General features: G+C 32.5%; 1 long non-coding RNA gene across 1 annotated transcript; it reads right to left on the reverse strand.

The window, feature by feature from the left end:
- Positions 1–1,300: 1,300 nt before the first annotated feature.
- LOC148769078 (uncharacterized) lies at positions 1,301–2,532 on the reverse strand. Its single transcript, XR_016032171.1, has 3 exons — positions 2,438–2,532; positions 2,272–2,364; positions 1,301–2,163 (listed from the first exon to the last, which is right to left on the reverse strand). It is a non-coding gene; the product is annotated as an uncharacterized LOC148769078 (long non-coding RNA).
- Positions 2,533–21,748: the final 19,216 nt, after the last annotated feature.

Consider the following 21,748-nt stretch of genomic DNA (forward strand, 5'->3'; position numbering starts at 1 on the left):
TCTCCCATTTTGCATTGATTGGTCATACATAATTCCACGTTATTAACTAACTCCCCCTACAGCGCAAACTGTTTGGACAATAAATGTTTTGACATGCATCATATGAATATAAAATTCAAAGTCTGGCATAGCAGATAACTAAAATATGCAAAACGTATGAAATCATTTATGATCAGTACATCCCAATGGAAGTTGTTATGGGAGACGTTGTTGCTACTCCTCATTTCTGATCATCAACAGTAACTGAAGACAATTTCCTTTCCGTTTATTATGTTATTGTATTTTTCATTAGAGGAATGAACTCTTATTGGTACGGATCCCATTTTGAAACCTTATATTATATGAATCCATTTTTATATAAAATGCTAGTTTATTTAATGTTTTATCATTTATTGAATTTTCATCAAAATATTAGCTAAACTCTTATTCTCTTTGGAAACCTTCTACAATAAAAACAAGTGTTTCATGATAGTTTAGTACTCGAATAAACTCCTTCTTTAAATAATATGAAAGTATTGAAAAGACGACTTAACCAATAGATTTAAAATTTATAGTGCCAAATCGTTATATATATATGATTCTACGAAGGGGTCAAAATCTTTTGGTTTTTCTCCTTTTCTTGTTTGCCAACTGAATCTAACGTACGACGCACCCATGAATTAGCTGGGGTGGGCCCGACTGTCAGGGGCGGAACCGGATCAAAATATAGGGGGACTAACAAAAAATTTGGGGTTCGGGGCAGCGTCCCGAAAAAAAATTTAGGTGCACAACATTGCAAAAAATAAGTTTATATAACTAATTTTTAATTAAAATATCATATATATTATATAATATTATATAGGGTAAATTGCACTTTACCCCCCTGTGGTTTCAGGGTTTGGCACTTAACCCCCCTGTGATATCGATTTGGGCACTTTACCCCCCTGAGGTTAACACAGTGTAGCGGCCGTCTGTTTATCCGTTAAAGTTAACAGCAAGTGTCTCTCACTCGCCCTAAATTGGTGTGGTTGAGGTTTTTCAAGCTGTAATTTTATGTATATACCCATCTTACCCCTTTTACATTTAATATAAACCCCTTTTGTCAAAGCATTTTCTTTCATTGCTTCAAATTAATTGAACAGCCTTTTTCTTCTCCTTTTTCTTACGTTTTTTTTTTTTCTTTTTTTCGATTTATTTTTCTCATGTCTTCTTCAAGCAGCAGCAGATTTGGAGCCCCAGAAAGTGTTGATCTTCGATACAATGGGAAGGTATGTTCTTGTGGGCAAAAAACACTCATAAAAATTGTGGAATCCGAGGTTAAGCCTTCAAGGGGTCGATTGTATTTTGTATGCCCGGCTTCAACTTGTGGCTTTCAAGGATGGTGCATTCCCTACGCAATTAATGGCATACCAACTGCAACAACATCATCAAAGGCTGTAGATGGATTTGAGCAAATGGTTGTTGCCATAAAGACAAGGGTTGAAGTTGTTGAAGCTAAACAAGAAATGGTGAAGCAAATGGTGGTTGGATGTCTTTTTCTATTTTTTATTTCAGTTGTCATTCTTGTTTGTAAGCTTTGAAATATCAACTTTTATTAGTGGTAAGTACTACAAGTTTTTATCAATGATTATATTATTCCAAAATCATCACATATAGGCTTTAAAATCAATAATCTTCCCACCAAATGTCACAGAACAAATAAAGAAGTTTTCAAGATTCAACAGCAGTTTTCAATATTCAATACAAACCCAAAAATCTCAAAAATAACTAACCATAAATGGCTATGTTCTAGACCATGCAAACCACAAAAAAACAAACTTGTTCTAGACAATGCAAACCACAAATAACAAACCATAAATTACTGAGCCAATACAAGTTCAAAAAGACAATAAATCATGTCATAAACAAAAGAAAAATGGCTCTGTAATACACCAAAAAAAACCAAAATAATCAAGGCATCCAAATTGGTCTTTTCTTCTCTTTCTCCTGTGTTTTTCCTTTTTTTTTACCACCACCTTCACATGCTTTGCCTCTGCTTCCACCAATTACTGCCTTGCTTTTACTTCCACCAACTACTTTGCTTTTGCTTCCACCAACTGAAGTAGTCTTTGATCTCTGGAATAATGCACCATTAGGGCCATGTAATAATTATGGTTGTGAGGCAGACTGTTGGGAAAATGGATTCTATGAAACAAAAAAAAAGTGCAAGTCAGATTTATTGAAAAAATGGAAATATTCAAAAAAGGCAAGTCATTCAAATTGATAAATAAAATGAATGCTCACTAAACTAACCTCAAAAGTGGATTGAGAAATATGTGGTGGTTGAGATGAACTTGAATGAGGTACAGAAGGTTGTTGCATTGAAGGACTAGATGCAAACGAATTCTGAAACAAACAAATTAAAGTGGTCAAAGATAGTAGGTGAGATTTAAATGTTGAGAAAATTAACATAAAATACCTGAAAAGGAGTCTGGGGAATTTCTTGATTTTGAGGGAGTACTGTACTGGGAGCTGACATCTTATTAATTCTTGGAGGCTGGATATTTTTTGGCTGCCAAAATAAATTAAAAATAAAAATGTTACTCAAAATTGCAAATTAAAACAAAAATTAAAAAAAAAAAGAAAAACAGAGAGATAATATGACATAAAATACCTTTAGCAACTTAGAATTAGGGTGCATTTCTCCTTTGCATCCTCTTTTGTTATGCCCAATTTTGAGGCATCTTGCACATGTCACTGGCAAATTTCTTCTTGAAACTTTGGTTTGAACAACAGTTTTAGGGCCTTGTTCATCAGCTATTTTATTTCTTTTTTTCTTTGGCCTTCCAGCTTACTTTTTGATAATCGGAGGAATTAGTGGTGGTAATCCAGACTTCACATAGTCATGCTCCCCTGGAACTGGAAAAATCTGGAAGTTGTAAGTGGCCAGGTAAGCCTCTCTAGTGTAGCAAGAATGCACATAATCCTCTGGTTGATGCTTGTTCAAATAAATGGCACTAACTGCATGCTTGCAAGGAATCCCACTCACATCCCACATCCTACATGTACATGTTTTAGTTGCAAGATTCACTGAGCATTGCCTAATATGAGGTCCTTCATGACACTCTACTTCAACCAACATTCCCCCAGACCAAGTGGGGAAGCAATTAGCACTAGCTTGTTTGATTCTCTCCAGTTTCTTGAAAATATTTGGACCAATCTTTCCCACATGCTTCAGCATACCATTTCTTTTAACTTGAAATCTTACCATTAATGATTTTCTGATCCACTCAAGCATTGAGATGATGTGCATATCTCTGGCATCAATAATGTAGTTGTTCCAGCTTTCATTCATGTTGTTCACAAGGATATCACACTTTGCTCTTGGACTGAAATGTGACCTGGCCCAATTCTGAGGATTAGCATTCATTAACCACTGATATGCACAACTACTTTCTTCACCATTCACAACTGTTGGTGGATCAGCTTTCTTGATTTCATCCATATAGTACTTCCAATCATTCAAATTTGCTGTAGAAGCTGCTTTCCAGAATAGATCTTTTAACTCTTTCCCTTTATATTTCTGTTTGAAGTTGGCATACATATGCCTTATGCAGTATCTATTTTCAACACCTGGCATCAACTCATTCATGGTCTCAACTAGACCTTTTTGTCTGTCAGAAATGAAGACCCACCCTCTTTCTTGAACCCCTCCCATGTCTCTAAGTAATTGAATTAGAAACCAGGTCCAAGTCTGTTTGCACTCAGATTCTACAACAGCTACTGCAAGTGGGAACAAGTTGTCATTTCCATCTCTGCAAATAGCACTCAACAGTTGACCCCCAACTGTTCCTTTGAAAAAACAACCATCCAACCCTACAATTGGTCTACATGCTGCTAAATATCCACTCTTTTGTGCAGCCAACCTAGCATAGAGTCTTAAAAATCTAGGCTGAGTATCATTGGCACTATCTTCAGCATTAGTTTGAATCTTGAAACAGCTTCCTGGATTATGGTGTAGCACTGTTGCACAATAATCTCTCAACAATCCATATTGCTTCTGTATGTCACCCTCCACAATCTTCTTTACCTTTTTCTTTGCTCTATAACACTGCCACCTGCTAATATCTACATTCAGGTCCTTTCTTGCTTTTCTTTTCATTGATATGACATTCATTTCTCCATTGTCTCTCAAATCATCAAGATACTCTTCAACTAAGTATCTGGAATTCACAAGATGATTTTCATGTGTTCTGCCACATTTGTGCTCTGATATGAAGGTCTTGATCTGTAATGTGAATGTGTTGCCAATAGGAGATGCATGTATTCTCCATCCACAATCTTGCTTACACTTGGCAGTTATCTTCTTGTTCTCATTCTTTACATATGTGATGTCATGGCCTCTCAGCACATTCCATCTAACCAAGGCTCTTCTGAACACTTGTGGTGTAGAAAACTTCAGTCCAACAAACAAAATTGGATTCTTCATACCAGTAACCTCATTGAATTCATTAGACTTTTCACCTTCGGAATCACTACTCCTCAACTCTTCTGCATGCTCAGGATCTTCACAGTCAGACCACCAATCTTCTGCATTTAAATTAGGACCTTTACCTTCACATGCTGCAGCATTTTCTGTCACAAAGATGTCATCATTTGGCATCTCTAAACCATCATCAAACCAGCTAGGAACAGAACTTTGTACAGATGGTGCTCTATCTTCATCATCTTCCAACTCTTCATCTTCACTTTCAACACTCCCTACTTGTTGATTCTCTTCAACTTGACTTGTTTTCTCAGCAGTAAGCTCTTGGTAAACTTTATCAATAATGTCTTCAAATGATAGCAGAACTTCTTCTTCAACAGCTGGCTCCACTTGCTCTTCAATATTTTCATTGGCTTCTTTTTCAACAATTGGCTCCACTTGCTCTTCAATATTTTCATTGGCTTCTTCTTCAACTTGTTCTGCATACATACAAATAACATCCAATCCTTCATAAGCTTTAACCATAGCAACAACATCTTCATCATTCTTCAATGTACCCAACCCTCTATCTAAAGTTTCCCCAGCTACTCTATATATAGTAAAACAAACATCTATGCTTGAACCCCAACTGAGTTTGATACAGTTGCTCAAAGTACAAATAGCCCAGCATGTCTCTGTCTTCAACTTCTACAAACTCTACCTTTCCTCCCACATACTTGATGCTAGGTTTCCACATAAAATTTCCTCCATAATGGAATTCTATAGTAACAGGGGTTCTGCAATCAATAAAAAATACATAAGAATATTTTTTTAAGAATTGGGGACCATTCTTAAATTCTTAGAATAAGAATGGGGGACCATTCTCACAAAATAAATAAAAAAATTGAATAGGGGACCACAATACACATTGAAGGCAGACAACACATGTTGAAAAAAAAAACACAAATATTAAAATAATTATTACCAATGAAAGAGAAAATTGAAAGAATACAATAAGGGCAAAATCTGAACCTTATGCATTACTTTGAAAGCAAAGAAATTGTTTTTCAAAAATTAGGGATTTGAGCCGTATAACAAAAAGATGTTAATTTTTGGATAAGAAAACTTTAGAATCCCCAGATTTAACGAAATAACAAAAAAAAAATCATATGAAATAATTAACAAACAAAGAATTAAAATGAAAAACTTACATTGGATCTTCCATCGCGATTTCACGCTTCCTCTGCAATCAGTTCACACGAAACCCTTGTTCATCTATTGCCGTAATCAGCTTCTTTGAATCTTAATTATGCGAACAGCTGGTTCAAATCAGTTCAAAAACATACTAAACAAGAAAACCTAATTTAAGATTGGGAAAAAAAACTGCGTATTGTATTTGGGGGAAAATAAAATGGATAGGGTAAATAGGCATCGTGGTTTTGATCTGTAAATAGTAGAAAAATAAAAGGGCATTTTAGACATTAACCAGTTTCCGTTACTCAAACGGACGGCCGCTACACTGTGTTAACCTCAGGGGGGTAAAGTGCCCAAATCGATATCACAGGGGGGTTAAGTGCCAAACCCTGAAACCACAGGGGGTAAAGTGCAATTTACCCTATTATATATATATATATATATATATATATATATATATATATATATATATATATATATATATATATATATATATATATATATTTTAATCATCACAAAAAAATCTAAATTAATTCAAATTATTCTAATAATATACTGCACTTAATATTTCGGAGATTCATGGCACGATCTCATCTTTTTTTTTAAGGCGTTAGATAAAAAAAATTCAAAAATAAGTAATATTCATAAATTTCATTTAAAATAATACCAGTTATAACCATCTTATTTTATATTTTATATTAAATATGATATATTTATCTATAATTTATATAAGATTTTGGAGAAAAAACAAAAAAATTAATGGGTCAAGATAAATATTTACAAAAACTTTTGGGGGGGCCAAAAATAATATTCAAAAAATTAGTTACCAAATATCTAAAAAAAAAAAAAAATCTTGGGGGGTCAACGGCTCCCCCATGCCCCATCAAAGTTCCGCCAGTGCCGACTGCGATATCAGTACTAAAGTAAATTATTTTAGTTTATTGTATCAAACGTGAAATCTCTCGCCCTTAGGGCCTACAGCCCTTGGCTCGACAAGTATTTGATGGAGGAATGTAAATTATGGTGATTCAACGGTGGACCTGGACCCGGTGTCCACAAAGAACCAACTCTTATTGTAGTTGAAATACCCACACTGTGGCTGTTAAAATTCGATTCTAGGACCTTGTACCAATTTACCACATCCGAAACCAGTTGAGCTATACTCATGCGGCCAATAAAGAAAGAATAAAAAAATAAAATAGGGTCAACTCTACTATTGATTAAGATGCAGGTTGCCAGCTACATGAATTAGTATTTTAATTACTGTATCAAAGAGAATCTTCAATTGCGGACTAGAGTACTGGAATTATTATAATTTGCTGATATTATAAAAGGGACTGATTAAATCAGGAGATATTGACAGAATAACAGTACACGTGTCTCAAATATTTTTTCTTTTACGTGCAATGCGTGACTCTAATAATAAATATGGCACGAGCAGTGGTGAATTCAGGTTTTTTTGCTAAGAGTGTTCAGAATTAAATATAGTAAAAAATATAATAGTGGGGTACAAGTTTACGGGGGTTCGGGGGCAGCGGCCCCGTTTTTTTTTTTTTTTAATACTATACACATTAAATAATAAAAATATGTAATATTCAAATTTAAAGGGATTATTTTACAAATTTTGGGCTAATTTATGAAATATTTAGACATTAAATTTGTGAAAATATTAAATGAGTGGTAAACATATTAAAGTTGCAAGTGACAACATGTATATTTCATTAGCATATTCTAAATTTTCAAGTATAAAAAATACTCACAGACCTTTATTTAGAAAACAATTGAAATAATACATCTAATTTATTTACAATTCCTTTAATATTTTATATTATCTAAATTATTCAAAATGATTGAATGTTTTATATATATATATATAAAACATTCAAAAATTTTGAATAATTTAGATAATATAAAATATTAAAGGAATTGTAAATAAATTATAGTTGCAAATAGAAAAATATATGTTTTATTAGGAGATTTTGATTTTTTGAAATATGAAAACAAATTACCCTCATGCATATTCAAAAAAATTGAAAACAATTGAAATATTGTATGTAATGGAAATTAAATCTTGCACGGGTAAAAAATTTCTATTAACTAACTACAAACCAATTTTGAAAGTTAAATTTTAAGTAATATACATAAAAAAACTTAGAAATAAAAAAACAACTAAATAGAGTAATATACAGGAAAATTATAATTTAAAAAGGAACATATACAGAATTTAAAAAGGAATATATACTGAAAAATTAAAAACAAAAAAAACAAATATATAGAAGGGTCTTGCCCCAAGAAGGTCTCGTACGCTGGACCTCTTTAGAATTGAAGGAAGAACTTTACCAATTCAGCTATAACATTACATGTTAATACTACACTATATACTTCAGAAAATATATAAGGAATATTTTCTTTTTAAAATCAAGGGTGTGCAGCTGCACACCCTTGGACCACACTAGATACGCCACTGGGCACGAGGGAAGCACAACATATCTTGAGTTGGTTTCATATTTACTACTTTATTGCAATTTGATTTGAGAAGCCTCACATTTTTTAAATAGGCGAATGGCATATATAACCTTAAGCTTAAATATACCGAATATATAGATCTCTGTAATTCATATACATACGAAAACACACACTTTTATTATCGTGAGTAGATAATAGTAAAAATCCATCTGATTTAATTTTTACTGGATGTAGCATAGAAATAATCCAGGCCCCGATCGTTAGAGTGGGACTAGCTAGTGCGGGTACTTGGTAAATTATTTTACTTAGTAAAGAAGGGTCAACTCTACTAATTGAAGGAAAAAAAAACCTGGTTTACATGTTAAAGATGCCAGCTGTAGATCAAAGAATATATTGAATAAGGAGATATTGACCAAAATAAAATACAATGTGCGTGCAGTGCGTGCATGTAATATTAAATCTGAGACGACCAAAGCACAAAATATTTTTGTTTAGCTGCTTTCATATGACGACTTTATTTTGTATTATTATTGAGAAATTAGGGAACATTAGTTGATAGTCCCTTGCAAGGTAGGGAATATCTCAGAGTGATATTGGGGTGGGAGTAGGGGTGCAAGCTGGAACGGAAATTTCCGGAAATTTCAATATTCTTCTGTTTTGATTCGAAAATTTTCGATTTTGGAACAACCTTTTTTTATTCCGATTTCTTTTTTTTTTTTTTTTTTGATTTTTTTGGAATGGAATTGGAATTATATAAAAAAAATTGAAATTTCAATTTCCGATTCAATTTAATTTCTGAAAGAATCATTTTTCCCCGAAAAATACATCTATAAATAATATATATTACATATGATTTATTTGAAATTTTTATTTTGTTTTCTGAAACACTGATTTGATTTAAGTTTTGTTTTAGGATTTTGACATATTGAACTGTTGTTAGAAGTTTTATTGGATATTATAATGTGGTTTATTTTTATTTATTTTTTGAACTGAAATTTAAAGTTATTAGTTTTACTTTTATCGACGTTGATGTTCTTACTTTTGGAAAGGTATGAAATTTTCATACAAAATTTCCGCTAAGTTTTGAAATTTTGAAACTTATGGGATTTCCGAATGTTTTCCGTAATTCCAAAATTTCCGAGCTTTATGGAATTAGAATGAATTTTTAGATTTCGAAAATTTTGGAATTGGAATAAGAATTGATTTTGTACTTCCGAATTTTTTCTGAAATTTTCCAAAATAACTAATTCCGATCCGGTTCATCCGACTTTCATCCCTAGGTGGGAGGAAAGTTTGTAAATCCAATTTTACAGTGATTATATTCCTTTTTTGGTCGGTTGTAGGTAATTTATAGGATAAATTACGAAAATCCCCATGAACTTAGGGTAATTCAATGATATAAATACATAAAAAACTTCAAAACATCGTAAACACACTTATATAAGTTGTTTTAGTACTTTTATTATGTGTTTGGATAGGGATGACAATAGGTCAGTTCTGGGCTGGGTTTGCCTAAACTCGAGATCCAACCCGTGAAAAATATATAAAACCCAGACCCGCCCCAACCTATATCCGAATTAAACGGTTCTGACCCATCAGACCCGCTCCGTGAACATAAAAAAAAATATTATTTATTATTTTTATAATATGTTGCTTCTATATTTTAAAAATATAATCTAAAACTTAATATACCATATTTTAAAATACTTCTACAAATGATATAAAGTAAATAATAAAATTATTTAATTAATTATATTTAACTTCTACGATAAGCAAAGTTCAATAGGCAAGACGGCAAGCGGTAGTCGACAAATGATAGATTTTACTTACGAGAAATGAGATTCGAAAAAATGAAATGGTGAAAATTGAATAAATGAGAATAGATAGATGAAAACTGAAAGTTTGATGAATTAAATCATAAATTAATTTGTATATATAGATTAATTATAAAATATAATATATTTATACGGGTCGGTTCTTAGGTCGATTCCAATAAGACCCAGAACCCGACCCAAAACCATCCAATTCTAGAAACTTAAACTCATTACCCGACCCAAAACCATTTAACTTACCCAAACCCGCCCCAAACGGGTCAGTTCCAAGTCTAAGACCCGCAAACCCGTACCCATTGCTATCCCTAATTGGGATCGTATCCGAAATGAAAATGGTAAGTGATCGCTCATATATAGTCTATTGTGTGAATGTTGGACTAATATCCTATTTACAAATAGAATCCAAGTCTTATTACTCTATACAAGTGTAATGTAAATAATCATTGAGTTTATAATCATAACTAAAATATGTAAGTTAGCCTATTTCATTTCATAATAATATTCTTGTTTAATTTAACTTCATATACGAAATCTTATTTATGACTCTTTGATAGTCTTATGTATGAATATTAGACTTAAATCCTATATACCAGTAGAATGTCAACAACAATTGTTTGTTAAACGTAATTTAAACATATATTTTAACTTTATATACTTTGCACCAAAAGGCGAAATCCCTCACCCTCAGGGTCCCCATCCCTTGGCCCGACAAGGATTGATGGAAGAATGTAAATCATGGTAACTCAACACCCCATTAAGGTAGCGGACCCGGACCTGGTGCCCACAAGGAACCAACCCTCATTGGAGTTGAAATTCCCACACTGCGGCTGCCAGGATTCGATCCTAGGACCTTGCACCAACTTACCACCTCCGGAACCAATTGAGCTACACCCATGCGGGCTTTTTTATATACTTGATAATGCACATACTTGTTTAATTTAACTCAATACACATATATTTATGATATTAACTTTGGTTCTTTCAAAAAATAAAAAAGATATTAACTTTGGTAAATTTAATGACATTAATCCATAACAAACTTTAAAATGATGTAACATATTTATATAAAATGATGTGTATACATTTATTTTTAACATATTTATACCTTTATTGTGTGATCACTACAAGAAAAATTAGCTTTAACGACCAAATTTTTAGCGACGATAGACAAATAGTCGCAAAATATGTATATATAGCCACCAATAACAATATGGTTGCAAAATTGAAGTTACTTCAATTTCTTTGCGACCAAACAAGATTTGGTAGCTATAAATGGTCACTATTAGTTGTCGATCCTTGAGCGACCATGATTAGAGTCTTCAGCGACTTGTTTTAAAACGGTCGGTGTTAGTAATGTTAATAGTGACCAATTTAGTAACGAAACAAACAATGGTCGCTATAATTTTTTTAATAACTATCAACGACCAATTAATTTGGTTGCTAACGATATTTTCATAGCAAGAATGTAGCCACCAAAAATAATTTAATTGCAAATGTTAAGTTGTTTATTTTTTTACGACCAACTGATATTTGGTAACTATCGATGGTCACTGTAATTTAACAAGACTCGAGTACTAGTATAGCGTCCAAAGTTGGAGTATTTAGTGAGAATTACATTTGGTCGATATAAATAAATATTAACAGTGACCAATTTAATAACAAAAATACTGTATATATAGTTGCTACATGTCTTTTACACAAAACTAAAGTGTCTTAAAATCATTAAATTGTAAGCATATAAATTCAGCTAATTAAATTTATTTAAAAAATGACAGAATGTAACTACATTGAACTAATGATTGGTTATGGAACTAACGTTTACACAAAATACTTGTATTATACAATTATACATCTATATAATAAAACATATACAATATGAATAAATTCTAACACATATGTTCGATCACGTAGTACCAATTCTAATAAAATCTATAAGTTGGTCATATTCGCCATTGAACTTTAAAATTTTTCGAGCAGAAAAAAAAATTGACTTTTCTCCAAAAGCTTCAAATAATGTTTCTTCGACTTCCTTCTGCATGAATAAAATAAATCAAATGGAAAATCCAAATTCAAATATATACTATAATATAATAGATTGAGAATTTTTTTACTGAACCTTGAACCTCAAGGACACTGTGGAAAAACATGTCTTCTGCAATACAGCAGCAATAGCAACCATTGCTATTCTATTTTTTTTTAGGCAGAAGAGTTCCACCGAGATCATGTCTCATTCTTCGTTGCCACCTACCCTGTTTTCCCTTCCCTTTTCTTTCGTTTCTTCCCTCTGTTTCATAGTTCGCTATCTCTCATAATTCTGATACATTTCCACTCATATTCTTGTGTACTCATAGTGTAAAATAGGAAAAAAAAATTGAAATAATACGAGAAATAAATTAATAAGCGAAACTCTTTGTTTTCTAATCTCTTTTCTCCGGCGGAATGCAAACTTCCTTCGCAAAACAAGAAGTTTTTTTTCATTTTTTAAAGATAATACGACACTAAAGAAAGCAGATAACCATATCATAAAAAAAACTCATAGTGTTAAGCAAAGTTACCATAATTCATATCCGAATTAAGACAAAGATCCCTATGAAACATGCCCAAAATATAAACATCAACTAAATTTAAAAACTTAAATCATACTTTGCCCATGGCAATAATACGTCTCATAAAGTAAAATCCACCTCAATCAAGTTACTTCTTCATTTCTTCTTAATTAACTATGCATGATAAAATTAAGAATAGCTTGAATAAATGCAAAAAAAATTAATTATAAATAATTATGTTATTAATAAAATCATACCGGGATTTATTCTAGTTTTAAACTCACCAATTAGGTACGTTTATAATTTCAGCAAAGCTTTTGCCAGTCATCAGCTCCATGAATTTTACTACCGCTTCTACAGTAGTTTTTTGAATAGCCATCTCAGCTTTCGTACTTGCCAACTCAGATTGTGTGTTCGCCAACTCTTCTTCTAACCGTGCTCGACTGCTAGAAGCTTCAAAAGATGAAATAGCATCAACTCCAGATACTTTTCGATTAAGACCTTTCGATTTAGCGTATGATGAATTTTCCCCTAAAATTGTTATGCAAATTTCTTTTGTGGTCATTCGATCAACGCCTTCTGGCAAAGCTCTTTGTTGTTCTCTCAATTCTTTCATTCGAACCTATTTTCAAATATGAGTCAATATGTTAATCATTTTATAGATAAATTATTTACTTTTAACACACAAGTATAATTGATCAAACAAACTAAGAAATAACCTAAATATGAATTATACTTACACTATTAGCCTCAAAATCTTTGTATGCCCATCCATTTTTAGGATTATGATATTCAACCTCATACATATCAATATCATCGAAACCCTGTGATGTAACAATTTAAATGTTAATTTACGTCGACAACTAAATATTTCATAGTAAGAAAATATATGACTAACTTTCTCATGTTGATGTGCTGCACGAGACTTTGTTCCCAATTTATGACTATATGTCAGTTTCTTCCTATTGCTTTTCTGAGTATTTGAAACTTTCTGTAAATATTGACAAATAAAAAAAATAATGTAATGAATCATTTTTCTAATCAGTGATATCCATTTATTATAACAAAAATTGTCTAAAATAATATAGTACCTCAAACTTTGCTGTCTCCCAAAAATCGCACAACCAAAGCCAATCGTCACGACGATCACCGAGTTTTTCGTATATATCCTGTCTGGCTAGTGTCACACCACCTCCTTCTTTCCATTTTAAATAATATTTATTAGCATTTGAACGAAAAGATGAATACTATTTGGCAAAAGACTTCCAAATGCATTGAACAACATGGCTCCTCCAGTTCATAACTGAGCTTATTCTTTTTGACATTTAGAAATTTTTAAACATTTGAATTAGGTACTATGATATTGTTAAATATGGACTAAAAGAAAATTTTAAATGAAGATAACTAACAACATCACTTACAGTCAACTTCCTAAGAAGATGATCTGTTGTTTCATTCGGAATTTTCGCCCATCCCTCAACTTGCATTGGAGCTTCACACCTAATTAAGACCCCAATCTCGGTTGCATGTTTGGAGCTATGCTCCCCAACGGGTCTGTTTATTCCTTTAGGAATAACAATTTTTGGCTTCCCCCCCGGATTTGCGTTTATACTTTTGGGTATTTAACCCCCTAGTCGGTCCACGGCCTCGTTTTTGACCCACTAATCCATAATTAACATTAGTAAATAAAAGATAAATCAATATATAGTTAATATACCATTACAGATAAAAAAAAAAAATAGTATGTTTAACATTACCTTTTATGGCATCTGCTTTATCAACCGTATCTATGACTGATTCTACAATTAGTTTTTAACATTACCTTTTATGGCATCTGCTTTATCACGATTGCCATGTTTTGTTACAACGTTTGCTTCCAGTAGGACTACGTGGTTACATTAATAAAGATGTTCTCGATGTTATTACCGAGTTGGCATGTTTTTTCAGATAATTGTGTTCTAGGAAATTGAACCTTGAAGTCCTTGATGATTTGGAAAAAGAGATTCATGTGATATTAAGCAAGTTGGAAATGATATTCCCACCAGCATTCTTTGATGTTATGATCCATCTAGCAGTTCATTTGGCACAAGAAGCAAAGGTGGGAGGCCCTGTTCATTATAGATGGATGTATCCTATCGAGAGGTAAAATGTTCATTTATTTTAATTTCTTTTTCTCAATTTTTTTTTGAAGTTAATGTTTCATAATATTTAAATATTTTACGATATAATTACAGGTATCTTAGTAGTCTAAAAAGGATGGTCTGAAATAGAGCTCGTCCTGAAGGCTCAATTGCGGAGGCTTATATTGTGAAAGAGTGTTTGACTTTTTGCTCATTGTATCTCCGTGGAATGGAGACAAAATATAACAGAGATGAAAGAAATTATGACGGGGAGGCACATCCAAATGCAACAATTTCTGTTTTCAAAAGTAAAATTCGAACTTTTGGAGAAACAGATTTTTTAGAGATGACCTCTCAACAATATAATGAATTGCATTGGTTTGTCTTGAATAATTGTGCGGAGATAGAATTGTATTTGAGGTTAGTATAACTTTTTTTAGTATAACAACAGTATTTTAACATCATTTAATTTAGTTATCGATTCTTTTTCAGGGAGCATGAAGAAAAGTTGAAGCAAGAAAATCCTATTGGGTGGGAGGCTAGACAAAAAAAAAAGAGTTTGCTAAATGGTTTGATAATCGAGTAAGAGCTCTAAATTATATTTTAATTAATTTTGCTAAATGGTTTTCTAAATTATATTTTAATTATTTTTTTAACTAGTATCTTATTTCTTGATTGCATGTTACTCGCATTAATTTGTTATTCAGGTTAAAATTTTAAGGAGTATAAAATCCCCTGAAGCTACAGATGAAATTCTTGCACTTGCATCAGGACCTGATTATCGTCATAGTAAATGTAGTGGGTGTGTCGTGGAAGGAGTCAAGTATCTAACTAGCAAAAGAGATTCTAGACGAGTGACACAAAATAGTGGAGTGTGTACAGATTCTATTCACAAAGGTAAAATGATCAAGTTTTACGGAGTCTTAGAAGATGTGATTGAGTTGAGCTATGTTTGTGGTTACCGATGTGTATTATTTAGTTGTAAATGGTTTGGATCGCCATAAAGCAGTAAAAATAGATGGTGATCTTACCAGCATAAATGTGGGCAAGTTTTGGTACAAAAATGAACCTTATATTTTAGCAAATCAAGTATCCCAGGTTTTCTATGTTAGCGATACAAAATTAGGTGGGGAGTGGAAAGTTGTTCAACATGTACAACATCGACATCTTTTTGACCCATCACTCATCCACTTTACCGATGGAAATGAACTTGACGTGAATGATGCATATCAACAAGAAACTTGTGTTCATATTGAGGTTGGAACTTCTGCTCAAGAGGTTGGGTCGATAGTTCGGAATGATGAAGCTCCTCTAGAGATTGAAATTGCTGAAAAGATAATTATTCCACACACACAAAATGATAAAAACAAAGAGAAGATGAAGAAGAAGAAGACGACACCTTAGGTGAATATTGGACGAGTGATGATGAAGTTGCGTCTCAGGCTAATGTGGATAGCGACTTGGAGTAGTGAATAAATACAGGTATAAATAGTTCAATTTTTTCGTTCATATTAAATATAGTTGGATTTTTTTATTTTCTAATATCCTCTAATTTTAGTTCACCAATCTTAGATTGTAGTGATCAACAAAATAAAAAGTATTTGTCTACAATCATTCATGTCTGTCTCTATAGATCTATTTTCCTTCCCTCGTAGTACCAATTTTGTCAACTTTGTAGTTTCAGGGTTAGACTTTAATGGTGGAGTCCTCATCTTCGGATCATATTTTTTAGAAGGATCATATTTTTTTCTAAATCTGTGAGTTGCTTATAGTTTAATTTATTTAAGTTTCATTGGGAATAAGAAGTATATATTTGTTTAAGTTTCATGTGAAGAAATAAGGGGGGTTATTTCTTTGTATTGAATCAGAATATGCAGAACATAAATTATATGTTTGTCATGTTGAATAGTAAAAAAAAATGTATGGTTTGTGTAGATAGTAAATGATTCTTTTGTTTTGTTGTTCAATGGCTATGAATTAATTAATTTCAATATGTTTTTAGTGTATTTGGAAAACTACCAGCATGTGATTTGATGGTTAATTGATGTGATATTAGAGGTAATGGATCATTATGAAGATGAGTGAAGAATTAGTGTGAGTTAAACTTGAGAGATGACAAGGTTTTTTGTTTGTATGCAACACATAATTGATGCAGTTTCTGGCTTTCTGCATAATATTTTGTGATTAAAATGTAAGTGATAATTGAAATTTAAGATTAACTGATAGTGTGTTTACATATAATGAATTACAAAAAGTGTATTTAATTTTTCACTAATAACTGTGTTGTTTCAATGTTTCCAGGGCGGAGAAACACATCTTAAGGACATTCATAATGGTATGCTTTCTTTTTGTTTTTTTTAACCCACACTTGACTATGCCTTTGGTTTTGGAAAAATAAATGGAAAGCCTTCAATCAATTATTGTTTCTACTAAGATGGTTGTTCTGAAACTTACGTGCACTTGTGCTATAGTCATGGTACTTTGAATAATAATTATATGAGAATTGAGATTATTGGTTATATCTACCAAAAGGAGGATGGATAAGGTTCTATCAATTACTGTGAGTTTACTCACGTATTTTAATTGTTACAGGACAAAGAAACATTTTGTTCTTTAATATGAAATTCTATAGATATTTAGTAGCATTAAATTGGAAACATTTTCATTTTATTTTGATAGAAAGTGTTGTCTTACAAATATCTACTCTTAGCCTTTTGTCAGTTGTACCTGACTCTAATTTAATTAGTTGTATTTCCTATGCTTCAAGTTTTTCCTGTATGGTCGGTTAGCATGGATATTTGATGAGGTTGATCTATTAATTTCTACCATGGTTTATAAATAGCATGTGAAAACTTAAAACTGCATCATATATGATTTCGTGTAGCTTCTTTGTCGGAATTGGTATAGGGTCTGTGATATTACATGATGTAATAAGATTTAGCACACACCTTCTTTTTGATAAAATGAGCTGTTTTAATGTGATTTTTTGCAGTGGCTTTCAGGTTGTCGAAGTGAAAAGTTGATGAGAATCTGGAGCTTCTTCATACAGTTCTTTTTGGCAACAAAGCAAAGGTTTATTATTTACCTTTATATATTTAAAAATTGTGCTGCTTATCAATCTTATAATGGCTTCACGAAAATTTTATATAGGTGGGAGAAACTCTTTTAAAGTAGCACAAGAAGAATTTACTAAAGATGGACTTCTCTTTAAAACTCCTTCAGCATAAGTACTGGTGACATCATCTTTTATACTTTTCCCTCTTTCTGGGTCCCACGAACTTCTACGAGATTTACACTTACTTTTTTCGCAAAATTACGACCAACGGGAGTGGATAGAACCGATCCGTCATTCTTTGTTTTCGAATCGACAATGTCTATTCTTTTTATATTTAAATCATGTGTTTTAGTAATTTTTGGAGCTTCGATCATTTTAGTTCTTTGTGTTTATCAAACTCCATGAAGAATGATGTGGATGTTGACAATTAGTGTTCGTTTTTTATTGTATATTTATTATCAACCAGTTCAAATTGTTTTGCAACCATATTTTGGTGTTTGATATATATAGATTAGCAACCATGTCTACATTATTGCAACTAATTACATGGTTCTTAAATAAATATTATGTAGTAACCAAAAGGATGTGGCCACTAAATTATAATTATAGCAACCGCGTTAGTAGTATATTGCTACCAACTTATGGATTGCTAAATAAATGTTATATACCTACCAAAAGAATAGGTCACTAAACGTTAAATTATTGAGACCATACTAAAAATATATTGCCACCAATTTCGTGGTAGATAAATAAATACTATTTATCCACCAATTATATTGGTCACTAAATGTAAAATTACAGCGACCGTGCTAATATTATATTGGCACCAAGTTCTTGGTTGCTAAATAACTATCATTTATCCACCAAATAGATTGGTCACTAAATATAAAATTACAGCGACCATGCTAATATTATACTGCCACCAAATTTGTGGTTATTAATTAATTATTATATACCAACCAAATTGATTGGTCACTAAATGTACAATTACAGCGATCATGCTAATATTATATTGGCACCAATTTCTTGGTTGCTAAATAATTATTATTTATTCACCAAATAGATTGGTCACTAAATATATCATTATAGCAACCATGTTATGATTATGTTGCCATCAATGTTTTGGTCGCTACAGAAATATTATACTGCAACCAAGATGATTGGCGACTAAATGTATATGTATAGCAACCATATCAATATTATAGAGACCATATTTTTTTAGATTAGCGATTAATTAATTGGTCGCAAATAAATTCATCTTTAATGACTGTATGGTCGCAAAAGAAGTCACTTTTGCGTCCAACCGATTAACTGGTCACTAATACTTTTAGTAGCCACCCTGTTGTGACCACGAGTGACCAAGCTTAATTTGCTCGCTATACGTTTTAGCGACCATTTTTTTGCTTTCAGCGACCATAAAAAGTCGTCCCTAAAGGCATTATTTCTTGTAGTGGATGGGACCTTACCCGCGAGTAAAATGGTGAAGTAATCACTCGTTTATCCTACCTACAAGTAGAATCCAAGTCTTATTAGTAAATAAATAAGTAATATAACGAACCATTAAATTATAAATTTAACGAAAACATGTAATTTAACATGCACATTTTTATTTAATTTAACATAATGTACTCAATATTTTTTTTAGAAGCGTTTGAACTAGGTATACTACAACCTATTACTGGTGCATTTTCACTTGCTTTGATGTCGTGAATAAGTTTTGTAAAAATATCAAGATTTTCATTAATATTTTTATGCAAATTTAATTTGAATCTGAACAATTTCTTAAGCAAAAACATTTTTGAGGGCAGAGAAGTTTCAGTGTAAGTCTCTTCTAACTTTTCCATAAGACCTTAGCAGATTCTGTTTTTCCTAACTTAATAATCACATGATCAGACAAGTTCAAGATAATGAGAAAGTACGCTAGTTCATCTTTAGTTTCTTTAGTGGTCTCATCATCCTAGAATAGAGTTGTAACTTTAAAATACTTTTGTTGCAGAAGAACACCTTTCATTTTTTGTTGCCATATAGGAATCCCCCTTACCATCAACGGGAGCCGCAGTATAAGAATTCATATCACACAGACTCAGAAGTACACAGAGACAAGCAAGGCAACAAGGGGAAAAATATACAACACAGACCAGAAGAATCACTCAGAATCATAAGAATCACACATCTAGAGAATATATATAAAAAAATATCATAAAAGCTGGTTTTGAAAGATAGTAGACATTGTCACCCCCTCCACCCAGATTCTGGGGCATTTATGGGCTGGACATGGAGAGTTATATAGAAAAGACAGTCCCTACTACTTTCTATCTGTACCTAAACAAAGGTTTAAATAGGAGGTGGATCTACAGATCAACAGCAACTCCTTCAACAGTGAAAATATATATCAGAACAGATGCAATCACCACATTCACATGATTTTACCAAAAAGAAAATCCAAGGGGAAGAAACTATACCTGAGCACCAACAGTTATTCACACAAGTAAGCATCAACAAAGATGCTCCGATACCACTGTTCGGTACTTGTGCGAATAACAAAAACAACAGCCAAAGAAATACATACTTAAATTAAATGATAAGTTTAGAAAAGTTTCACCAGATTGGTTCCAACATATGGAACCGTTTTTTTCATCTAAATTATTTGGCTTAGTCCCCTTTAAGTCTAGTCCGCAGTCCAGAATTCCAATGGTGGCATCACCAACTCAGCAGCAAGCCCAAAACCATGATTACACTCAACCCAAATCCTATACTACCGAGATCCCATAGTTATTGACTTATCTACACATTTATAGTCAATAACAAGACAACACTCTCAAATCTCATATCTCAAACTCTCTCACATAGTGTATAATCACTCAGAGAAAAAAAGGACATTAAACAAAGAGAAAGGTAGAAGATAATGAATAGTGTTACCCTTTCTCTCTCTCTAAAGGTTGTATATATAGGCACTGTAGCAACGGTAGGAGACAACATGTGTCTCCATTTAAAGCTCTCCAACTACGACAGAGACTCGGTGAAAAGGTGGCCGAAAAATGATATGGAAAAGGCAAGAAAGGTACAACAGAGAGAGAGAGAGAGGACGCTAAGAGGAATAAGAGTGAGGTTTTCATCTAGGGTTTTATGTGAACTCAATTGAATAGCTGAGATTAGACCGCCTCAAAAGAACGGTTAAGATCAAAGTGAGCTTTAACCAAGTGGGCTTAAGTAATCGAATTCGGGTTGCTACCTTGAGTTGGGCTGCCAAGTGGATTTGCACTCTTGGGCCCAATCCCAATAAGTTCATCTTGGGCCCAATTCTCAACACAGAGCAACCAATCGAACAACCTTGTTGAGATCAAATCCCACAAACTTTTCATGAGCTTCGCTATTGATCAATTTTTCAAAAATAATTCTCGATTTTTTTTGCCAATAAACATCGGATTAATAAATTTACCAGCCACTAAATCATGTTTTACATTTTCCCCAATGCTTGTGAAACCTTTGTTACCAAAAAAAAGCTTTGTGGGGGTGGTTATATGCTTAAAGTAAATATTGTCGTTTGTAGGATTTTCCTCTGCAAACAAAAGTGAAAAGTAGAAAGAAAAAAAAATCACTTGCTCTAGGAGGACGAAAATATTGGTGGCTCGTGTGACTGTCAAAAGTAGAAGATGGGGGGCCTGTTTCTTTCTTCTTGGAGAAAGAGATACGAAAGCACATAAAAGAGAGAAATTAAAGAAAAAAATAAATATACTAAAGGATATTGTTGTCATTTTGATGACGCATGGAGTGAATCCTAAGAAAATATATAAAGCAGGTAGGGCAAAATAAGTTTTTTAGTCCTGTAAATTTGCTAGTTGGGAGTTTTAGTCCATCATGTTTCAAAATCAGAATTTTAGACCTATAAGTTGCAAAAGTTGAGAATTTTGGTCCTATGATCTGCTATAACAGTTAGACAATGGTTGGTTGAATGAGTTGACATTTAATTTAGGGTAAATTACACCCACACCCCTGAAGTATGCTTAAATAATTTTAAGGTCCTCGTGGTATTGATAATTAGCCTCACCCCCTTGAAATATAGTTAGAAGCTCTAATGGGATAATGCATTGGATACGTTATTCCGATATAGT

The sequence above is a fragment of the Erythranthe guttata genome, chromosome 7 (genome assembly GCF_056151865.1).
Source record: "Erythranthe guttata isolate IM_541 chromosome 7, IM_541, whole genome shotgun sequence".
NCBI lineage: Eukaryota > Viridiplantae > Streptophyta > Magnoliopsida > Lamiales > Phrymaceae > Erythranthe > Erythranthe guttata.